The sequence below is a fragment of the Apteryx mantelli genome, chromosome 22 (genome assembly GCF_036417845.1).
Source record: "Apteryx mantelli isolate bAptMan1 chromosome 22, bAptMan1.hap1, whole genome shotgun sequence".
Classification (NCBI taxonomy): domain Eukaryota; kingdom Metazoa; phylum Chordata; class Aves; order Apterygiformes; family Apterygidae; genus Apteryx; species Apteryx mantelli.
The window spans coordinates 14472445-14495902 of record NC_089999.1 but is presented as its reverse complement, the minus strand read 5'-3'; the positions used below and the strand labels follow the sequence as shown (position 1 = coordinate 14495902).

The 23458-nt window shown below is 39.3% G+C and overlaps 1 protein-coding gene and 1 long non-coding RNA gene across 4 annotated transcripts in view; one reads left to right on the top strand and one right to left on the bottom strand.

The window, feature by feature from the left end:
* Positions 1-4903, bottom strand: part of PAFAH1B1 (platelet activating factor acetylhydrolase 1b regulatory subunit 1) — a 37840-nt gene extending 32937 nt beyond the window's left edge. The window contains exon 1 of one of the 3 annotated variants that reach the window (XM_067309621.1): positions 4824-4903. The gene's annotated coding sequence lies outside the window, so the exon portion shown is untranslated. Of the gene's footprint in view, positions 1-3924; positions 4075-4636; positions 4673-4823 lie in introns of those variants that run through there. The other 2 variants (XM_067309620.1, XM_013960175.2) reach the window with 2 other exon arrangements.
* A 3920-nt stretch (positions 4904-8823) lies between these two features.
* Positions 8824-21928, top strand: LOC106498598 (uncharacterized). Its single transcript, XR_001295005.2, has 3 exons — positions 8824-8909; positions 13455-13541; positions 21523-21928. It is a non-coding gene; the product is annotated as an uncharacterized lncRNA (long non-coding RNA).
* The last annotated feature ends 1530 nt before the right edge of the window (positions 21929-23458 follow it).

Genomic DNA, 23458 nt, shown 5'->3' with positions numbered 1-23458 from the left:
ATGCTGATTTAGTGAGGCATTAACATTCAAAATTCAGAGAGTCCTGTCTCAATCTGTATTAGAAAGAAAAGGCCCTTCCTTAAACAACTAAGTTAGATATACCATTTGTTTGGACTAACTTGCAGTGTCTAGATCTAGTTTTAACCTGGTAATTGCTAAATTCTTCATTCCACTCTGAAAACCTAACTTGCAGGGTATAACATCTTGTTCTGATAGACAGCTGAAATGATTTGCCTAGCACCTGATAAAAAACATGGTTCTTTCAGATGTTTCTAATATGTAATACTCATCAGTAGGTCTCAAAGCACAGTATGAATGATAACAAGCTTTTTTTTTTTTTTTTTAAATGTGTATTACAGTTATTTTAGAACAGACATTTAACTCAACCTTATCTAGGGGCACCACAGTGAAGCTGACATAATACAGCTACAATTCAAATCAAACCACTGCATTTTCAATAGTGGCACAAACCTTGTATGCAGAAGATGACTGCATATGCACTCCTGCTAGCAACTGAAGTAAGAATTCTGAAGAAATAATTTTATCTACTTGAAAACTAGTTTTAAATGGGCCATAATTATTTATTAGTGCAAATGACTATTTCTAAATCTTATATTGAGGCATAACCTACCCTGGCAAGCAGATCAAAAGACTAAACAACATGAGTCTCTAATAAACACTTATGATCACAACACCCAAAAATCACACTAGGAACCCCACTCCCCTTGTGCTGGGTAGAAAGTACTCCTGAGAAGGCCATTCAACCTAAGCAATGCTTATTCAACTGAATAAAGATTTTTAGTAGACAGGTTGTTCTGTCAATGACATTTAAGCTTTTTAAAAAAGGAGAAAGATGAGAATTAAGAGATCAATGGAACCTTTATTAACAGGTCTGCATTTACAGACAGTACATAACTTAGCACTTCTCTATAATAAACCTGACAGAAGAGACCCAGAACCAGTTTGATCAACACACATGGCTCTAATACTTGAGAAATATCTTCAGTTATCATCACAAATTACAAAAGTTATAGGCTGCCAAAAAAATAAAATCCACATACCTATACAGAATACGAAGTTATTATTTATCATTAATAATTACTTATTTTTATTGCCATCTTGATTTTATATAGTTAGGCTTGAGCTGTTCTCACTTTCAGACTGACAGGTATTTCAGTGTTCACTTCAGAAATTTCAGCAGCCCTCCCACAGTCTTTGCCTTTAGTTTAGAAAAGCAGCCTGAAGTTTACAAAAATACTGGAAAGCTGACTGAAACAAAACTATTCAAAAGCTGCTCCCCTTCATACTGTAGTAACTCAAACCACTCTAGTTCACTACTACCCTAAGCAGCTACAGAGAGTTGTAAATAAACTTGGTAATGAACATACACAGTGTATTTCAGGGCTACAGAGAAGCATAGGTTTCCCAGCTACTGTTTGCTCAGAATATTTTATAAGAGGTTCCCCACACACACCATGAAAACCTTAAAACTAGTACTGATGGAGACTGTAATAAAGGTCTTGAAGAAAGACAAGGTTTGAGTGTTGAACAAGAGAGTCAACAGCTGCTAATTCAGTAGCTGTTCCATCTACAGTAAGTTGGATAGACGAAAAAGTTGAGAGCAGAAAAAGAATACCAACTGAGCACTCAAGGCTGGGTGGAGCATAGGAAACAGTATAGGAAGAAGTGTCAGCAATATACGCAAGACAAACCTTGCAGAGAGTCATAAAGGTAAGTATTAATGTCTTTCTTCTCTGGCACAGAAATTAACAGGTTACTCCTACACAAGAAAGTAACTTCCATCATCTCAAGGCAAAAAAAATAGAAGTTCTAAGAAGGCATTTTATTGGATTCATCATTGCTCTTATCCGGTATTCTTTTTTAGACACAGGCATTTAGTGAATACACACATCAGATCCTACAACTTCTACTCCTCTAGTAAATGAGCTACATCTCATAAAAAAGCCACTATCCTTTAATTGAATTTGGGTAAATTAAAACCAGAAGCAGCCTCATCTATGTGCAACTACCATCAAAAACTAGACTCCAAAACTGAGATAGACTCAAGAAAAAGACAATCTCACCCTATTTCAGAATTGTTCATGTTCAGTGTTGTACTTGCTCTGATCAACACTGAATTCAGGTGGGAATACTATTAGCCACCTCTAGAATCGGAGAGTACTTCTAAAAAATCGGTCTCTCCTAGGTGCTTCATTTGATCCCTACTATATTCCCCAAATCCTTTGTTCTAATGCCTTTCCTATACAACTTTAAGTCTAAGCATTAGTATTACCCCCATGATGCAGCAGTAATTGAGTGGTATCGTAAGACTCTTACAGAGCCATACCTCTCAAAAGGGCTTCCAAAAAATCACAAGGTGTTATTTTATTTGAACTCAGGATGTGAAGAAGGGTAATGTAATTAAGTCTATATACTCATAGGAGCTACGCTACTGGGGGGACTAGAGAAAGCAGAGATGCAATTTTTTTTTTTTTTTTTTGCATCCACCCATAACCCGGTTTAATCAAGAAGTTATGTGAACAAATAATACAGCACTGCACAACAATATAAGAATTCACTATATTTCAGATAATCTTGTATGTAAAAAACCCGTGTAAAAAATATAATTCTTATCTAAAGTGTAAATTAAAAAATTCAACAAGTGAGTACCTAAGTCAATATACTGAAACAGACAATCAGAGAGAGAGGAAAAAAAAAAAATCTTGCTTTCCAACAGTGACTGGTCACTTTGCACTGTCAGACAAACCAAGATCCACCCTGCAGAAAAATAAGCTTCAAAACAGAATGCTAGATTTGTTTCATTTCAGAAGGTTCCTGCACCATTAGATTCTTCCCTAAAGAAGAGACTTCATTGTTACAGCAATTAGTATTCCTCCACCCCAGCAAAACGCAAGCAAAGGAAAAAAAAAAAAAAAAAAAAAGCTATGAAAGGGTAATCTAGCCATTTCGCAGCTTTGCCTCCTTACTCCACCCAGTCTCTTCTCTGCTCAATGGCTGCACACAGCATCCATAAATATGGTCAAATCAAAAGAAACGCAGAAAAATGAGATCCCTGAAAACAAGCTAGAAATTTGCAACAAATCCTTCTGTTTAAAAATATTTTCTTTGTTTAGTTCCTCTAACAGAATTTTCCTATTTTCCAAAATGACTCTAAGGGCAAATAGCATTTTGGAAGGAGACCCTCCCTCTTCCAAAAGCGAGCTGAATGCTGCACAATCATTTATTAAATGATCATTACTGAACATAGGTTCTTTAACCCCCACCATCCAACACTATATAAACAATACTGTCCATAAGAATGTACACTTGAAGAATCCCCAGATAAATATATAATTCAACCAGGTCAATATACCCAAACATTTATTTACAGTAAAACAGTGTTTATTGAAGATTTTTAATTTAGCTTCAATAACCTTCCACCATCCCCCAGTTAGGTAACTCATTATGAATTGACTTGACCTGCAACAACCAAGCCCTCTGCTGCAGCATTATTAGCAGAGAAATTTTACCAGTACTATGGCAAAGAAAGGGAAGATGTCACATTATTATTGGTACTAAAGGTCAAATTTAATTACATCCACCCTAAACAGCAACAACAACAACAAAAAAAAAATCTCACACCCACAAAACTGAGTAATCCTAAACTTTATATGGGAGGCACCACTCCCACCCCCCACCTCCATCAAAAGCTCTGCCTGCATATAACCTCCTGCCTAAACAAAAACTCAAACGGCAGCAATAAAGAGAGCGTTTTAGGAAACTCAATTGCCATTAAAAGGTTTTCAGGGAAACTCCATGCGACCGTGGACAACGAGGCAGCGATATGACCCCAAGAAGGAGAGATCAGACCTCCCTCCCCCGTTTTCACTGCAGCTGGTCCTGAAGGTCTGAGCCACCTCCTACCAACGCTCTCCCTGCTCGATCACTGCAGGAAAACAGGGTGGATGGGAAACCCATTCTTAAAATAACAGCGCTTGCTCTCCCCCGTGCTATCCGTTCTTGTTTTGTTTGCCGTGCTGCAGCTGATTCCGGAGATCTGGGCCACCTCCTGAAAAGCAGCTGCCTTGCCCTCAAAGAGGGCAGGGGAGACGGGAAGAACAGCAGAAGCCTCGACAGGAAATCTGGAGAAAGGATGTTCGGTGTCCTCGCAGGTACCGAGGCCAGGATCCCCGCCCTAGGATTTTCTTTTTCCCTTTTTTTTTTTTTTTTTTTTGTCTGGCCCATCGCCTCCTCCCCGGTATCTTGCTAAGTCACCAGAAGAAACGAGCGGCCTAAGCCGGGCGGGGGGAGGCGCGGAGGCCGGGCAGGCAAAGCCAGCGCCCGGGCGCGGGGCTCGGCGCTGCGCTCGCCCCCCCCCCGCCCCCCGATCCCTGTTTTCCTGCTAAGTCACCCGAGCGCGGCCGGCGCTGCCCCCCGGGCGGGGAGGCCGGCGGGGAAGGGAAGGGAAGGGCAGGGCAGGGCGGGGGGCAGGCGGGCGGGCGGCCCCGCCGCGGCCCCCGGCCGGCGCCTCGGCCCGGGGGAGCCCGTGTGGTGTCCCGTGTCCTCCCCCCCCCCCGCCGCCGCCGCCGCCTCGCCCGGCCTCCGCCGCCCGCCTCCCCCCCGGCTCCCTCCTCACCAACGGGCGCGGCGGCCATTTTGAGAGCGAGCTGGAGAGAAGGAGGGCGGGGGCAGCAGCGGGGAGGAGCGCGCAGCAGCAGCACCGGCCGCCCGGGCCCGGCCGCGGCCCGCCGCCACCGCCGCCGCCACCGCCGGGACGGCCCCCGCGCCGCGGGGGGGGCAGCGAGGGCGGCCCCCCGCCTTACCCGAGCCACCGCCGCCGCCGCCTCGCTGGGGTCCGTCGGGCCGGCGCCGCCCGCCTCTCCCATTCACCGGGCCGCGGCGCCTGCGGAGCGGTGGCGCAGGGCTGCGGGGCGCGGCGCGGAGGGCGCGGGGGGGGGAGGGGGGTGTCGGCCGGCTCAGCCCCGCTCGCGCCGCCGCTCCGGCTCCGCGGTCTGTCAGTGGCGCCCCGGCCGCCAGCAGGGAGGGAGGAGGGAGGGATGGAGGGAGGGAGCAGCGCGGCCCGCCGCGCCCACTGCGCATGTGCGGGGCGGAGGGAGGGGACAGGCGCCCGGAGACCATCTTGGGAGGCTAAGGCGCAGGGCGCGCGTCCCGGCGTGCCCCGCGCGCCGCCGCCGGCCCGCCGGCCGGCCGGCCTGCCTGCCTTCCCGGCGTGCCCCGCGCGCCCGCCCCTCAGCGCGGCCTCGGGCCGGCCGCCGCCGCCGCGGCCCCGCCGTACCGGGCCGGGCCGGGCGCTGTGACTCCCTGTAAGTGTCTGCGCCCGGCTTCATGCGCGCCCCGCAGCCCCCGCCCCCGCCCGTCACGGGGACAGCGCTCCTCTCCCCTCGCACTTTAATTAACGATAAAGCCGCGTTAACGGCGCTGGTAAGGCGGCACGTACCAGTGAGGAGGCCGCCGGTGACGGAGCTGGGGGGGGGGAGGGAAGGCGCCGCGAGCAGCGGGGCAGCGCCGGGCCGGCGCGGGCGGAGCAGGCCGCGGGGCCGCGCGCCGCGCTGTGAGGAAGCGGCGGGAGCCGGCGAGGCCGCGCGGGGACACTCGAGGCACCTGCTGCCCCTTTTGCTCTAACCGAACCGGTGCAGCCGCCACGGGGGGGGAAAAAAACCCACCCAAAATCTCAAAGCCGAGCTGTGCCGCTGCTTTTTGGTTGCGGTTGCGTTTGATCTCCCCACACAGATTCCCCGGCGTGGCGTGCTCTGGCTTGCAAGGAACCCGCTCCCCATACAGCACTGTTTTTAGTGAATAGCCTTGCCCCGCACACCTGGGGTCACCAGATTTGAAGGAGGCACGCATGTCATTCGTGACATTTACCTTTGTGCGAGCGGAGATCGAGGAGCTCGGCTTCCCCCAGCGCGTCTCGCCGCTGCAGAGTCACAACAGAGCAATGTGAAAAAATCATACTTTGCACTTGGAATAGAATGTTTTACCCAAGAGTTTCGTAGCCTTCTACAAACCCTGGTTCATTAAATCTCAAAATATCCTCGTGTTACTATATCAGTGTTCCTGATGGTAAACTGAGGCGTAGACCATTGATAATCTAATCCACATACTTACAACAAGTGACTAACTGAAGAGCAGACAGACCCACAGGGAAATTAACTGCCAGTTCCCTTAATTGCCATGTGACAACACGTGATTAGGCAACTGGATACATCAGAAGCCAAATTCTCCCCTCAGTTTTTGCTTTTGCAGCCCTTATGGACTTCAGTGATTTGTGTGAGCATCAGCGAGAGCAGTCCTTACCCAGGTGCTTTGCAAGATATTCAGTGTTTGGTGAATGACGGAGTTGAGCTGACTGTAGACCCAACCGGTATAACTGCCTCATCGCGGTATATCCAGATGCAAAGCAGAAAGAGTCCTGTTGTTACAGGAAACAGTTACATGTGTCACTATCAAAGACTGGTGACCAAAGTCACCTCTAATGTTGGCAGGCATAACAGCATAATTACACCAGCCTCATGCAAGGCTTAATGTGAGCCATAAAGTTTTCTAAAGTGTTGATTTGGGAAAATATTTCACATGTAAAATTGGCAAAAATATGGCAAAAACTTTAAGAAACTTCAAGGGACATTGAAAATTTCATAATCAAACGCTGTATAGTTTTATCTGTTTCTATTGCAAGTAACAACTGAGATTACTAATATCTGAAATTTATAAGAGGAATCTTTATTTGTTTACTAAGGGCATTTGACAGTGCTTTCTGTCAACTTCACTGTTGTGCTATGGCTTATGGTCAGTCACTTACTGTTTTGTTTATGTGGGTATTTTATATAGCCTTGGGCAAGAGAAGACTACTTAAACCCAATACAGAATGCAAAACTGATAAACGCATCCAGGACAAATGTTGAGTATGAACCTCCCTTTAACTAATCTTTTTAATTGACTAGATTACAAGTTTGGGATCCATTTAAGCCTTGAAGTCTTCTTACAGTTTACACCCAGAGGTGATGATAAGACAAATATTCCCAAATGCATTGATGACTTCCAAAATGGACCAAAAGCATAAAGTAATTAAATTTCAATGTATTTTTAATAGAATTAATGATGATATAAACAGCTGGATAAATCAATAAGGCAAATTTCTAGTGAGGAGACAACAGTTCCTAACTTAATAAGACAAATTGCAGTGTGGATCTGATCCTTTTCTCCATTTCTGCTCTTCATACAGCTAAAGTAGGACTATTTTGTATTGTTACACATTTTTGAATAATTAGTAATGCTTGCATTTGGCACATCTAGGCTTGCAATCATAGCACTGCAGATCAGAGTTCAGGGGTATTAAGAAATGGACATGTTTAGAGCTTGTTTTATAAATACTTCCATTACTCTCAGATGAAAATACTTTCGCAGAAAAAAATATTAACTACAACTGAGGCCTCAGTAGCACAATGATGTTCATGTGCACATATCCACACATCTACATGGAGCTTCATTACTTGCAAAGAAAGATTTAATTACAGAATGGGCCTACCAGTATTATAAAGTGATTTAGATGTCAAACTGGCACTTAGTCAACATTTTCATATTGTTTTTATCTATAACACTCAATAACATTTTATACATTTAAATAAATGCAAACATTTAAATAAAACTTTTTGTTGCTTACTCTTCTAGCATCTTCCTTTTCACTTAACTTGATTCTCCTTTATACCAAGGCCTTTCTCTACTAGTTTCATAGAAGAAAGGAGTGCAAATATAATTTGCACTTACGAGTACCTTTACTGAATAGATTTATAAAGAAGAATAAAACTCTTTGATTCCCAAAATTTTATTTTGGGGGTCTAATGCAGTAGTAAGATGCTGCAACATTTGGTGTGCAAACAGAAGTGAAAATATTGCTATCCAGAAATAAACCAGCAGCCCTGATTTTTATTAATGAATTTTATTTTATGAAAATGCATGAGTAATAGGTATTTTGATTTAAAAAGCAAACCAGTTTACTTACACTTAAATCTTGTCCCTAAGCGGCAAGATGCTGTCTCTGTACGTTCCAAGAATTTTGTCATAGTTACACTATAGCAGGCAGATCAGGGCTGTCTTTGTGGCAGTGCTGTGCATTAAGTACTTGGTGCAGGCTTTCTATATTTTAAATACAATATTTGCCCAAGCAGTTTAGACTTTCAGGGCCAAACAGAGATCCAGTGTAAACTGATACATCTTCAGTGTTGGTTGTTGAGAAGTTCTCTGCTTGCATTTAGCCTTAATTTATTGCTGTGTCAACTTCCCCTTCTTCCTTCTTTTCTCATTCAGTATTTTTGATATTTCTGTTGCATTTTCTTTTTATTGTTGTGTTGAATGCAAATTTGTTAATAAAATAATAAAAAAAAAGAAATAGAGCTGTATGTGTCAGTATCCCATACCAAATTTTCAAGAATGTGTTCTGATGCTTTACAAGAAAGAGAATTGGATCAGACCGTACCATTTTTATTTTCCACCCAGTATTTCTAAACTCCTGTGCTGACTGCTGTGGTAGAGATACATGCCTGGATCTCATTTAAGGCAAACGTCAGTGGGAAAAATCAGCGTGAAAAACACAGTGGGTCAAAATTGTAAATCTGCATTATCCTTAGTGCCACTTAGATATACAGAAAAATAATACATGCCCAACTGAAAGTTATTACTCTCCATAATCTAAATCATAAAGGGTATTAGCCATTGTTCAGTTTTAACCTCTGAAATTGTTCTTTGGCGATTATACTTTTAATTTTTAAACATACTAAACAAATTTTCTTATCTTTTAAGAGGCCTACAGTCACTGGCTCAAGTTTTGTGATGTGCTGTTTATAACTGGACAGGCCTGGAAGTGGCTTAGTACCTTCCACTCCTATTTTAAGGTAAAGGATATTAGCCCTTTTCATATTCCAGCTAATTATACATTAAAATATTCACAGGTATATTATTGTGCATGTAGCTTACGTCCGTATCTAGTAAGCCTGTCTAGTCTCTGCAGTTTGGCTATAATGATACAGTGAGAGACCATGTCAAAAGCGTTGCTAAAGCCAAGGTAAGCAACATCCAGTACTCTCCCCTTATCCACAGAGCCAATCGTCTCACTGCAGAATATCATGTTAGTTGGGCACAATTCGCCCTGGTAAAGTGTGCTGGCTGCTCCCAGTCATCTCGTTGTTTCATGTGCCTGAACGTGACCTCCGGCAGGATTTGCTCCATAGTCTGTCAGGGAACTGAGAGCAGGCCAGCTGACCTGTAATTCTCTATAAGTGTCCATTATATTAATTGCAAGCAGTGAATAGGATATCTGCAAAAAGAGAGATTGAAATTTAGGATAAGACTTTAAAATGGTAAGCCAAAATTTGCTCTATTTCCATTTGTTTGCAAAGAATGCGGAAGATTAAAAGGCAAAATTGCACTGAAGTTTCTCAGAATTAGTATATCAAATATTTTGGAATGCATACTCCCGGTAATGGTAGCATTTACCCAAGAATCTCAATCCATTTCACAGAGATTAATGAATTTCTCCAACATTTTTATGAGGTAAGTATTTTATTCTCCTTTTATAGCTGGAGTATCAGAGACGCCAGAAGTCTAAGTGATCTTGAAATAAAAGTCAGCAGAAGAGTTGGATATTAAACCACGCAATCCTTGTGCCTGGTGATGTGTTCTTGGTATAGGCTGCACTTCTTTTAAATAATGTGGTATTAAGCTTTTTTTTGTCCTTCGTTGTAATATCATCATTTGATTTTGGGATGAAAAAAAATCTCAACTCCTAATACAGCTGAACTGTGAGGAATTTTAGAACAGGATTCAAATATTTTTCTTGATTGCTACAGTATATTTTGATAATAGACTAAAACATTCCCTCAGATAACCTCAGTTGGGATGTAGAACAAATTGCGTAGCTCGTTCCAATTACAGCTTCAAATTTTTCTTCATGGTATTCCTAAAGTAAATGTTTATGAATTGCACAGCCACGCTTCAGAGTGAGCTGTGCTTTTTCAGTGTATTTTTTACCATGCAGGATAGCACACACAGCCGTATTTACTACACTGGAGATTATATATTTCAAAATATTGCATCAAATATTGAGGAGCATCTTACTGCAGGCATTCTTTCTCCTAAACACTGAAAAGTTCATTTATTGATTATTCACACATTGTCTATGAATGAATGTTGTGGTTAATAGTCTGCCTGCATACACGTTTGCCTAGCAAAACAGCTATAGTGACTATGCCACTGTAACCGACTCACTCACATGCTCTAAGTCCTTCCCAGGGCCTGAACTGCAAAGAATATGAGCTGTTTCAGCTGCAGAGCTTTGGAAAATGGAAAGTCTGCACAAAAATGCCTCCACAAATTTGAACTGAAAGATCAACTGAGCTTTAGGTTGGGGATGAATTCCGGTGACACAAATGTTGTCATAACTAGATGCCTAAGTACATAGCAAAGAAAAATTAACTTTTAGCTGTGTCTTGCCATTCAATTTAATGAGTCAATGGGTATGTTTACCTGTGTCATTAACCCTGTCATTGGAATATATCACATGAAGTATTTTCTCATCTTTTTGTTCACTAGTAAATAGTGACCTTGTAGTTCAAGCAAGGCTTGTTTCTAAAACTGCAAAATTTTCCACTGTATTGTTTTTATAGATGGAACTATATGCAAAAGTTTCTGTCATGGTATTTTTTGAATTCCCACATCACTTGGGATTTATCTTAAGACATACAATGAGAAAATGACTCTTTTTGCAACCAAAATATAGACAAAATACCAATTGTGGGAAAATTTTATGTTCCCAATGCAAAGCATAACACAAAAGAATTCAGATTTATTTTTTAGTGTATATTCAGATTTTAGAAATCCTACTTCCAGTACAAATGTGGCCTGTGCTGTATATTATCAACGTATGCAAGAGGACAGTCTGTGACTGCAGCCCTCTCTACCCAACATTTCCTAATAGCATTAAAAAGAAGAGCAGATAAACAAATCTGGGCTAACATTTCAATATTGAGAGTTTTGGCCATAGGCAAAGTCTTCACCCGTCAGTAGAATTTTTTACTGAAGTGAGCCCTTTTTCGAATTAATAAACAATGTGAAGTGATGGAATTTTCAGCAAGTTTTCCATTCCTACTGCTAGGAGTTCGCATCCATATATCTATTCCATATTGGTTATTAACCAAACTGGTCATCATGCATAGGTTATAAATAGTTTGTGCTAGTTACAATGACTGTCTGTCTGTCTTCACCTTGATTGAGTGGTCTGTATTACTATGGATATTATTTTCAAATGGATCCTTTTTTTAAATGCACGTGTTAGTTCAGCAACTACTTTTCCTAGAGCCAAAGGATGAAGGTCCAGGTACAAGTATCATTTCATCAGCTTATCAGTTTTATTTTTACTGGCTGTACTCTGACAGAGGACCTTATATAAACTTTAATGTTCACCTTTGAAGTACAGCTTTATCGACAGCTGTAAGTCTGTCTCACTTGTTGAGTCACAATTTATCTACTGCTTCTTTTGCATTTTAGCAAGGGTATGATCAAATTCTACTGTGTCTCAAGTTCGACCTCCTTTGTCCCAGTACAGTGATATATTGAAAGTTTCTTTCTTCGTGATGCTATGAGAACAAGTATTGGATATAATGACTTTGAGAAAGTTTTTAATGTTATAGTATTAATTGCAGACATTTATTGTCATACATGAACATGTTTTCCATTCCCAAAGTTATAAAAATCATATAAAAATTAAATTTATTTAAAGGATATGTATACTTAATTTTGAAACTTTTATTTCATGTTTTCAGCAAATTGTTCCGTATACCTTCAGAATGGTTTTATGAATTAAAGTTAAGGCTCTATCAGTAACATGTAAATTCCAATTAAAAGTATAGTAAAGCAATGCAGAGATAATAAAAGATCTAATTTTCAATCTAATTGGGCATGCACTTTTGCATGCAAAATATGCACACAGTTATCATGCTAATGTAGAGGTATACTATAGTTGAACATGCAGTTTAGGTTATCATAGCCTCCTGTACCTAATTAGAATAATTTGTGTGCATAAGTACCTGATTTGCATAGAAAACTGCTTCAGATTCACATGCAGATATTTTAAATCAGATAAATCATTCATCAAACTTATTTCTAACCATATTGCAGCTGAAATTAAGCAAAATTCAACTTCGTTCAAATACAAGCCTTTGTTGTACTTCAGCTTCACTTTTTCCATTTGCACCTATACATTTAGCAATCACACTTTAGTATGAAATGAAAGAAAACAACTGTGCAAACTGTTAGAAGGAATGATACAAGGGTGCTTCACAAGTTTGTGTATCAAAGTAAAAATAGCAACTATAACAGCTAAGACTTTGTCAGTATGAGTGCTGGGGAGGACAAGAGTCCAAAGCATATTAGTACTAGTATTAAAGGAGGGGAGCACAAACTAACGTTAATGCATTCTTAATCCATAGTTATCCCAGATTTGGATTAAACTGCCTTCTGGAGTTTTTTAAAGGCCCTTTTCCTATTGAAGTGTTTACCTTTGGTCATACTGTTTCTCCTTTTAATGGGTTCAGATTTAAAAAAAACAGACTGGGATACACTTTTCTGCTGAGTGCATCAGTGGAATCACTGCTGAGTCAGAAACATAGTTAAAAACAAAGCAAATATGTTGCTTCTTTAAATTTTTAACCTACATTGCTAATTATAGTAATGTGCGATCATTATTACTGCTGCCGCTCTCCCGACCCCTTCCAAATTCATTTTCCTTTTCTCTTGAAATGGTAAAGCACTACTGGCAACATTAAATGACATTGCTTGCATTTTATATGATCATCATACAGCAAAGGGTAGTTTCATTACACATAACCTAATATTGGAAGATGTTCTCACGTTATTTTTCATACTTTTACAAATTTGTTTGTTTATATATAATCCATAGAAATCTGAAATTGTCTTTAAGTTAAGAGTTTCTTTCTTCTAAATTATTTTCAGCCGTACATTTTGGTTTGTTACTGCAGAATCACCAGAAACTCTAAATTTTAAAGTTCTGCTTCTAAAGTAAAAATCTGTTATTGGAGTTACTCTAAAACAATAGGGAAATATGGGCTCTGCCCTGAGGAAACTGCAGCATTTTAAACACAACTTTAACATTGCAAGTATCTTTATTTAGTTGATCCATGAAAGTTAGAGACAGAAGTTACTCATAACCTAATTTTCATTCTAGATATGAGAAATGAAAAAAGCTAAAATAAAGATAAAAACAGTTGTCTCAAGGATATTTTGCTTCTATTTTAGTATTTTTAGTTGTGGTAAGATATATAAGTAAACTGTAACTTGTGGCTGCTATAAAGGAAACTTATCAACAGTAATTGACTTTTTGGAATAATTACATATATTGTTGACATAACATCTTATTGTTCTAGTCAGAAGCAACAGTAAGCTGAGCGGCCTCGAAGACCGAGTTGCTTCTCCAAAAGGATGCTCAACTTGCAGCTGAGGTTATTAACAAGGTAACAGAGGAGATTTATAATATATAGGTTAAGGTATGTAGGAAACCTGGTCAGTAGCTACTTGAAGGAAAATTTTTAATCCTACATGTCTTGTCAACAAAAGTATCTTCCTAAACATGAATATTCATCCCTTAAAAATGAAGGGAAAATGAATGCCCTTTTCTTGACGTGCAATCTGTTTAACTAACGCACCTATTCCAGACTTTAATAAACTGATAATCTAGTACCCTATTAGAATCAGCAACATTTCACAAAAAATCAGAGCTATTCAGAAGCTATTGCTTTGGCAAAGCAGAATTGTAAATATTTTACTGAGTCTTCATTTTAAAAATTTAGACTATTTAGTATTACAAGCAAACTCAAGCTCTCTTTTAGATGGGAAAATTCCTAACTTTTCTTCCTCAGATATTTATATAAGTGTCTTCTCCTTCTATCATGAATGTTACTGGCCTAACTAGAAGGTTTAGGAATTAAAATATATGTGTTCTAAGATTGCTGTCACCTTAAAAGAAAATGGCCTAGGTGGACAATTTTTCATTCTAATCAACATTTGTAGGAATATTGCAGATTCCTGTCTGCCAGGAGGTAGGTGGTTCATAATAGCTTATGATTCACATACGTAAGAATTTACCATGCACAACCCATGGACAGATACTCACACGCCCTAATCAAATTATGTGTTTGACACATTCTTAAAATGAAACTTTCTGAATGCAATTATACTCGTTAGCTATGCTGTGATTCAGTATTATGCTAGCTACAAATTAAATGCTTCAGTGGAATTTGGCTGTTCTTCATTGTGTATTCATAAGGAAATAGTAGTAACCTTAGTTTGCCTTTTTACCACTGTTTTTCCTCTGGAGAACAGCTCTGATTAATATTATATTATCTAAAATGGGTGCTGAAGAAGGACCACTTAGGGACACTGGCTGTCATAGTAGGTATTTTCTAGTAATTGCACTGAAAATTGTAAATGGAAGAAAAAATCTGAAACTTTTAAACTTTTGTCAAACAAGAAATATATGGAGAGAAATGAAAGTGGGGAAGAGTGCTTGCTGTTACTCTTGGGATGCTATACTACTAAGATGAGAAATAGGAATATAAGGGCTTATTATAAATAAAAAGGCTATGGAGGCAATTCAAGTTGGCTGCCTAGGAGAAACTGAGATAGGGATAAAAAAATGTTGAAGTCTATTAGAGAAATGTTTCTCCTAAGGCAACAAGGGGAATTATTAGCTTATGTTTATTGTAATAGCATTTTCCTCTAGACATATTTCCCAGCATTCTTACCAAAGAACAAACTGGGGTGGAGGAACAAGAAAAAAGACTTTCGGTTGCATTCATCTGAATTTGAAAATCTAGATAAAGGAGAAACATTTTACTAGTTGCATAAATTGTCTGAGATTTTATTGAAAATGGGATCGTGGTTTAATAGCATTGTGAAGAAAGTGAAGTTTACTCCCTTGCTGCATCGTTTATGGTCTCAGGCTTTAGACAGAAAGGTGCTTTGGACTTCTTTAAGTAAATGTCAATTTTACTAGGCTTTTTAGATTTATTTGTGTCAAGTGTAAACCTGAGTGTACCTTACCCATGTGGAAGTTCAGGGTCAAAAGTTGTGACAGAGGCAATAAAATTACTTCATTCTGTTGTATACAAGTAAGAAACTAATTATGAAACTAAAATTCTGAATACTGAAGAAAAAAATAGTAGAAAGAGGGAACATATGTTCATATTTGGAGATGTTACAAATGATTAATATTGATATAATGCCATGTTGTTCTGTGCTTTGTTCTCTCAATACCTCATCTTCTTTTAGGCAAATCATTTAATCTCTTTTGAAAACTTTTTCAAAAATTTAAAAATGCTTTATTAATTCATGTTTATGAAATTTGTTTATATCTATGCTTTTAATAAGTGTCACTACAAAAGTAATATTAACAAGCACTGGAAATTTTCTCTTTTGAAATCAGTAGCAAAACTGACTGTGAAAGAATTAATCATTATCTAACTGGTCTGTAATTCAAATTTTATATCAGAAAGTCGAAGTGAATTCATACTCTCTTGGCTCAAGTGCTTTCTCAGACAGTTCCAAGTATAATTTAGTGCCCTCATTAACATATTATTTCTATATATATCATTAGGAATAAGATAAATTTCAGGATGTAGTGTTTTTAGGTGAAGTTAGAAAACATTTAATTAAAAATGCCTTGGATTCAAATAAAGGATGAGTTGTCCCTGCATCTCTATTATATTTTTTTGTATTCATTACAAATAAGAAACTCTAAGCAAATTTCATTAAGTTAACTTATGTTACCCAAAAAATTTAGAAAGATTGAGCCCTATGGTTTTAAGAGCTCTGTATGAAAAAAGGGGGTAGAACTTTATCTGAAGATAAAAAGTTAGCATCCAACCCTGGCATAAGTTATGCAGGCAAAACTTCCATTGGTTTCCATTACAGCCACGCTGAAATAGCTAAGATCATAGGTAGGTAATAGTACTTGCTATTGCATAGTTTCATAATTCAATAGATTGAGATAGATAGGTATAGCGGTCTCAGAACACTGATTTCTTGGGTGCTCACCCACTATTTTACATCCTTTTTGTTTATCCAGTAATGGATATACAACTTGGAAACAAGAAGTGAGACTAGAATTATAAAAATTACAATTGTGAGGTTTAATTTGTTAACATTTTAATGCATACTGAAATCTTTGGTTAGAGATTGCTTTAATAAATAACAACAGTTCATATTTGGGATTAAAAATAAATTTTAATTGAGACACGTTTACTAATTCTTAAAAAAAAGGGGAATGAACTCCTTTTGGATTCATCTACAGAATCCCAGTAGTTTTCATTTTGGCCTGAAGAATTTTCGGCCTGAAGAATTTTCTCTGTCCCCATTTTCAGGCTTCATTGTGTTATCTGTATTCACTTCTTTATTTTGTATGGCAGCTTTTTCATTATTAAACAGGCTCCATGAAGGATCTGCTAGGTTAGAACGTTTTTGTCATTTTACAGCACAAGGCGATACAAAGTCTCTCCTAAGCTTTCTGATGTAGTGATAAAGCACAAGATTTATTGATGTAAAATGTATCTAACACATCCAATCTGTAGTTCTCTTCTGAAATGTTATATTTACAGAGCTACTCTCAACTTTCTGTTTCGAAAACAAACAAGCAAACAATTTGCCCCTTCTAAGGATTTGTTCAGAAGAATGTAAAACAGCCAAAGATCCTGACAAGTCAGCAGAGACTGAGAATTACGTAAATAAGAAGTTTGGGTTGCTAAGTTGTTTCTCCTGGTAGCAATATTTCTTAGGACTCTGGGTGTTTGTTCAAAAGAGTTTTTAAGATCTATGTAGGTGAAGGCTAAGAATTCATCAGACAGATGATAGCACAACAGAAAGAAATACCCTTTTTTCCTTACTGAGTTGGTAACATAACCTTAATAAAAAAAGTGAATTCAGTGTTTGTGGGGGGCAACTGATTGGCATATTATGACAGAATAATTAAGTTTGATAAGGCTGTTAAAAAGAAATTGAACAGGAACAACTGATATGGACTTTAACATTTTTAGCTGTAATAGATCAACAGTCAGTTCTGTAAAATTCACCTTTGTGCAGCCACCTACACATCTGTAGGAACAGGCGTTTACACAGCTGGTAAACAGCACTCTTAAGAGCTTGATTCTGAAGCAAGAATACATACAACTGCCTCAGTCATTTGTTGCAGAGGCTGTTGCAGAAGCAGACAGAAAGAAGTTAAGCAGCACAGAAACTGTGAAGAGTTACTTTGGTGGGTTCAAAAGAGAAAGTAAATTATGAGGAAAAAACGTGAATCATTTAGGAAAAGTCATTTGAATTTCAGAGGGCCTGATCTACTGAATTCTGCCTTCTCGATCTACTGCCTTGTCTGTCTCTTGGCGCTGAGGAAATTTTCACCTTTCATTTTCATGTGAGCACAACTGGGCTCTGTGTGCTAGAAACCCAGCATACCTTTAAGAAACATTCTTTGAATGTAGAGAAATACCTGCAGGCAGTCCCAGCAACATAGCTTTTATTTTAATTTGAGAGAAAAAGACCAAGCACTGAAAACTGGGATGATCACATTTTCTTGTCCAAAAATCAGATAATAAGTCTTAAATGTCTGAGAAGAAATGTTCATGGGAAAATAGCTTATCTTGAACCTAAGACATCAGTCTTCAGAAGGTATAACCTGCTAGGCTGTTGCATGTTCACTATTAGGTACTTCGTACAAACTATCTTTTTTAGTTCAGGGTATTTTTCCCACAAGAGAATCTTTCTATGCTCCAAGTTAATTATGTTTCTCTCCTCTTGAGTTTCTTTACTACCTAGAAATTTAAGCTAATGCAATCTATTTTAGGTTTTTCAAAAGTGCTTAGTGCTGCGAAATCTATGTGCTAATCTAAAAAGATGATAAATATCTGGATACAGGGAGGTAGGAGGACAGCTAGGGATCATCCTAGTTTCCACAGACTGTAGTATCTTTCGGCTGGCTTAAATAATTGTCCTGAAGTAGTACAGCACTATGCTATGTCGAATGTGTACATTTTAATGAGGTGAGTTAATCTCTATATTCTAGGAAAAGACCTTGATAGCATTATCTGTCGTTGCTTATGGTACTGTATGTATTAGAGTGTCCAGAGTTATTCTTGGATTGCCAGACCAGTTAAACAAACACAAGCTTTTAAAGGAAACTAAAATTTAGCTCCATACAAGTTACTAATCAGTGTCTGCAATGAGTATCAGAAAGAAGAAATGACACTGAGTTTGCAGCAGGGACTAAAACAAAGAACAGAGTGGGTAGTATTGGGACTAACCTGATAAGGTCCTAAGGAGCAACGACTCATGGGCTTTTGTGAGCTGCTGGGGCTCAGCAGCACTCAGCTCCCACTTGGGTCAATGTTAGCAGTGACAGCTAAATAACAGGAAAAGGACCCTACACTTTACTAAAATAATGCCAAATGTCAAGGTTTTGTAACAATTCCCCTGCCCCACAATTACTGTCGTCATTGTCCGCAGCAGCAAGTCGTCAAAGCCTGTTAGCGAACAGCAACACGTATTCCACTGACACATAAGATGGGGGAAATAAAACACCAACGGTGCTAAATGTCATGCTTGGAAATGGCAGTAGTACTTGTTCAGCAGCCCTTTACCAGTTGAAGATTAAAAAATAATGTGGGTCCTTACCGAGGGGATGCATCACCAGTCAGAAAAGTGGAAAGCGCTTTCAGATCAAAAAGAGCTGAACCAGCTGAATGCGTTGGAAGGATCTCCATGCCAATGAGCTGTTACCTAATAACTTGGCAGCTCAATCTCTGGGAGATATAGAGTCAGAGACCGCAAGAGAGCTTCTTGTAGCCTGGTGTTTGGACACTGGAAGCTGAAAATCAACAAGATCGCTGGATTTTTTAAGTGTTTTTAGTATTAGGAGTCCAGTGTGTCTGTGAGCTGTGAGACATGAAGGGGAGCAAAGTGAAGCCATGCATGGCTGTAAAGCCAGAACGGAGGAGTGGGGTCAAATAAGCAAAAGTCCCTCTATGTAAACTATGATCAGCAGGGGCTCCATATTCAGTAGTAAAGAGAAACTGCTACCAAGAGCAGTGTACTTCATGGGATGTGCCCTTCTGAAGATGATGGAAACACAGAGAAGTTAGTGGGTACGCTAAAAGCAAAATTTACTCCAGTGTCTTTTTGTCCCCACTTTACAACAGAGAGCACTGGTATGACTGGAGAGGCACTGGCATGCTGGTTGCAAAGCAAGGTCATGCTGCTAGGCAGGAAGCGGCTTCTGGAGAACAGGGAAATTATTTCAGTGGCTGGGAGTGTTTGTGGTTGGTGTGTGGATTCCTGACTCACCTACAAATTCTTACAAAGATTGGCAGTAATTTTATTGATAGAAGTTTGCCAAGTAATGCAAAGTAAACACTTCTCAAAGATAGTCAAAGATGATGATGGTCAGGGTGATAACAGCTCCCTGAAAAGTAATAAGAGTTTCCTGATATCCTCTTCAGCGTGGGTGCAGGAAAATGAGGTATCCAACTGAGAGAAGAACAGATTTAACATGAAGACAGCAACTTTACTAATTTAACATTCCTCTCTTTATGAGTATCTAAAATATTTTCTTCCTCCTTTAAACCATAGAGAGGTACTCTTCCTATAATTTTAAGGCTATAGAGAAAAGTGAGAAAAAAGCTACAAATGATGAGTGGGTTAATTCCGGGAAAGTTCAGAGACGTGGAAGCACGTAGTTGCTGTATTTCTAAAAAGGTATCAGCACTTTGTCTAAATGTATGCTTCTGAATATACCTGAACTGAATATTGCCAGCGAGTTAAAATATTAACATTTTGTCTCAGCTATTGCCATGTTGTTCACAGCACTAACACTCTGAAACAACATCTAAAACAGGAATAAAAGGGAGACTTAAAATGACAGGTCAGTAGTAGAATTTGCCTGACCATGTTCCTTCCTTTTCTTTCCTTTCTTTTCTAATACTTTTATCAGGGATGATAGAGTATAAACTTCTAATAACTTATCAATGCAAATGTATGCATCTATTAATATATTATTAAAAGTATACACCATGTGGTATATATGTGTGTGTATATATAAATAATACAGCATAGATACATACATTCATGCCTACAGAACTGCCAAAAGCACAAGCTGAATTTGCCATGCAGATTCAGAAAATGGAACAGAATTACTCTCATATGAAAAGACTTTTTCAGGATTAACCACATCTGCTACTTCAATGTAATATCGCTTTGCCATTTTTCAGTGCATATTTTCAGCTAATAACATCTTTTCTCTGCTAAACTAATCCTATGAACACTTCCCTGGTGCTGTAGTTATTTGAACTGAGCTATTTATCTTGTGGTTTCACATTAAATTTTAACTGCTCTAAGCCAGCACTTGCTGCTGAAAGAAATGCTACCACCTTCTGCAGTTCCTAATCTCTGTTTCTGTCCCCATGCTGTTCCCTCCCTTTTGTCAGAAGAAACATTTGTGTGATGAATGGATTGGAGAACTGATCTGAGATAAACATGATCAAACTGGATCCATTTCCTGATGCGGTTCATCATGTAGCCACATGAAAACTTCGGGACAAATAAAAGGGCTGCGTCAGAGTAGAAATGAATGGATGGAGAAGCATGGGGCTGCTTCTCTCACCACCAGTGCCAAATTATACTGGTTTAAACCTCAGTATTAGATCCACAGTATACTTTTCTCCAGCATTCACATACAATGAAAAGAGAAAAACAAGTTCTGTAATCCCCACTTCGATAAATCAAATATTTCTATTAACTTCAATTAAACTATGGCTTCTTAAGAAATCTGGAGATCCACACCCTGGAATACTTTTCCTGTTGCTGGCCTGATTCAGTTTTTATTAAGTTTACAGGAAGTCCTCCATTAAAGTCCACTGGAGCAGACCCTTTAGGGGGCAAATGTATCTTTGGTTTATATTAATGAGGTTATACCAAGAGTGAATATATATTCCAATCAGTGATCTAAGTTTTGTACAATGATTGCAATTAATAAAGAACATTATTTTCAAAACATTTTTAATGGACGTAAGAGCTCGGCATTAGCTGCTTATTATATTCCAAGACCAAGTTAAAAAAATCATGAAACATCATCATAGTACGTTAGTAATTGGGGAAAAAAATCAGTTTAAAGCATTAAAAAGAGAAAAAACTGAAATATGTGGGGGAAATTTACAGAGGACTTTACATATTCTAGAGATGCATTTCTTCTTTCCTAAAGAAATATAGAGGTCAAATCCTCAGTAATTTTTTGAATTCAGTGGTAGAATTCCACCAGATAATGATTTAGTCTTGGGGTTCATTTTCAACGTAATTAATACACGTTTACAAAACTTACACCTTCTGAACAGCATAGAGGCTTTGATGTTTAGAAAAAAAAAGGACACATGTTTGTTTCTGTTTATTTTTCAGCTGTTTTTCATCAGTTTCCCAATCTGGTTCATCACATGGCCACTTTAATACCTGTGCTGCCAGAGGGAAGAGAATAAATCATCAGAGATGAAAGTGGGGAAGGAGAGTGCTGGTTTTGGTGGCAGTGCCAGCACCATCTTAACTGCCATCCGACTGTATCCGAAGTTTAGTTAGGTTTGGGATCCGTGCTCCACTTACCAGTTGCTATTGGTATGCGAGGACTGGAGTTCCTCTACCTGTCCACCCCGTATGCGCTCCCCCTTTCGTGGGCTCTGCGATTTCACCAACTGTTAGCAGTCTTTGGGAGGGAGTCTTTGGCTGCTTCCTGTCCGTACAACCTCACCTTCCCCAACAGGGGAGCTCTTTCCTCATCTTTTAGGGAAAGATGGACTTTTAGGGAAAGACCATAGCCTGAATTCATACTTCTAAACGCCAGTTACTCCTGGCTGAATCCGTGCGTGTAATAATTGCAGATTATTGTGTTTCTTATTGGAAAACAGACAAATATTGTAGTTGATTCTGTCATCAGTAAAATACCAAGCATTTTCTGTAATTTTTTGATTTTTATACTCAGTTGTTCTAGGATCCCAACACCATTTCTGAGCTTTAAGTAACAGATCTTGTAAAATCCCTAAGAAAAATTTGTGTTTCAAAAATTTCCATGTTATGGATGAGAAAACTGAAACTAAGTACTTTCCATCTGAAAATTCTAGCAGAAAGCCACAGTGAGTCAATGGCAAAGTTGGGAAGAGAACCCAAAATCTAACTTTCATTACTTTGTTGAGGATGTCTTAATATTTGGAGTAGGTGAGAATTTACCCAGACCTGAGGGAAGAAAGTCTGAAAATATGAATGGCGTATATCCAGAAAGCCTAAAATTTCAGTACTTATTTACTTTTTTCTTTAAGATCTTACAGTAATAAAATTAATTCATAGACTAACTTACAATGTTACACTGCGTGACACTGATAGTACTCCAGAACTCTTTGCTGACATATATTTGCGTGCTTGAGTCTTCATTTTCCACTGCCTTGACTCTTGTGCAGTAATTTACATATCAGCAAAATGAATATAAAAAAAATGCTAAATCAAAATTGTGGCCTTTCTCACTGAGATTTTGCAAGTGCTAATAATAACACAGGGTGCAAGGCAAGTGGAGAATCTACCCTTCAGGCATGTGTCTGATATCACATTCTTGTCCCTTTCTTTGTTTTGATGTTATTCTTAATTTATATTAGCATTTTTACTAGTTAAAAATAGGCACCAAACTACAGCATTCAAAAATTGTTGGGAAATTCATCAACTAATACAAATTGTAAGCTGGAGTGTTGAAAATCATAGAAGCAGGACAGGATGGAACGGGGGAAGGGAACTTGGAAGAATTTAAAGAACTTGGAGGAGAAGGAGACAAGCTAATTTTATTCTCATTTAGCAATTAAAGGAGGAGTCTATCTTTATCCTTAATAGCAGACGATCAGAGGAAAGTACGGAGAGGAGGGGTCATGGGTTGGGTGTCTCTTTGTCAGCATGCAGGTTACAACGAAAAAGATGAACAGAGCAAAAAGGTTACGGTCAGTATCCGCAATAAAGAAGCGACTGAGCAGGTTGGCAGTCAGCTAGTCAGATATTCTGCAGCCCTCGCATTAGCCAGGTGGCCAGTTCCCCACTTAGGCTGCCAAGCGAGTTGATCATCAGCTAGGAGCCAGACAGAATGCCAGGTGGTCAGATCCATCACTGCGTATCCAATTAACCATGACACTGGTTCACAGCCAAGCGCCACGGCAGCTACGAAGCAGGGAGAGGGAGCATCTCTGTGCCACCAGTCCCATCCCTATGTCAGGTCCAGCTGCCTTTGATTTTTCTATAAAGCTTGATTTTTTGAGTCCTTGCTTTGAGTTTTTTTGTTTTTACTAAACAATCTGTCTAAATCTTTTGG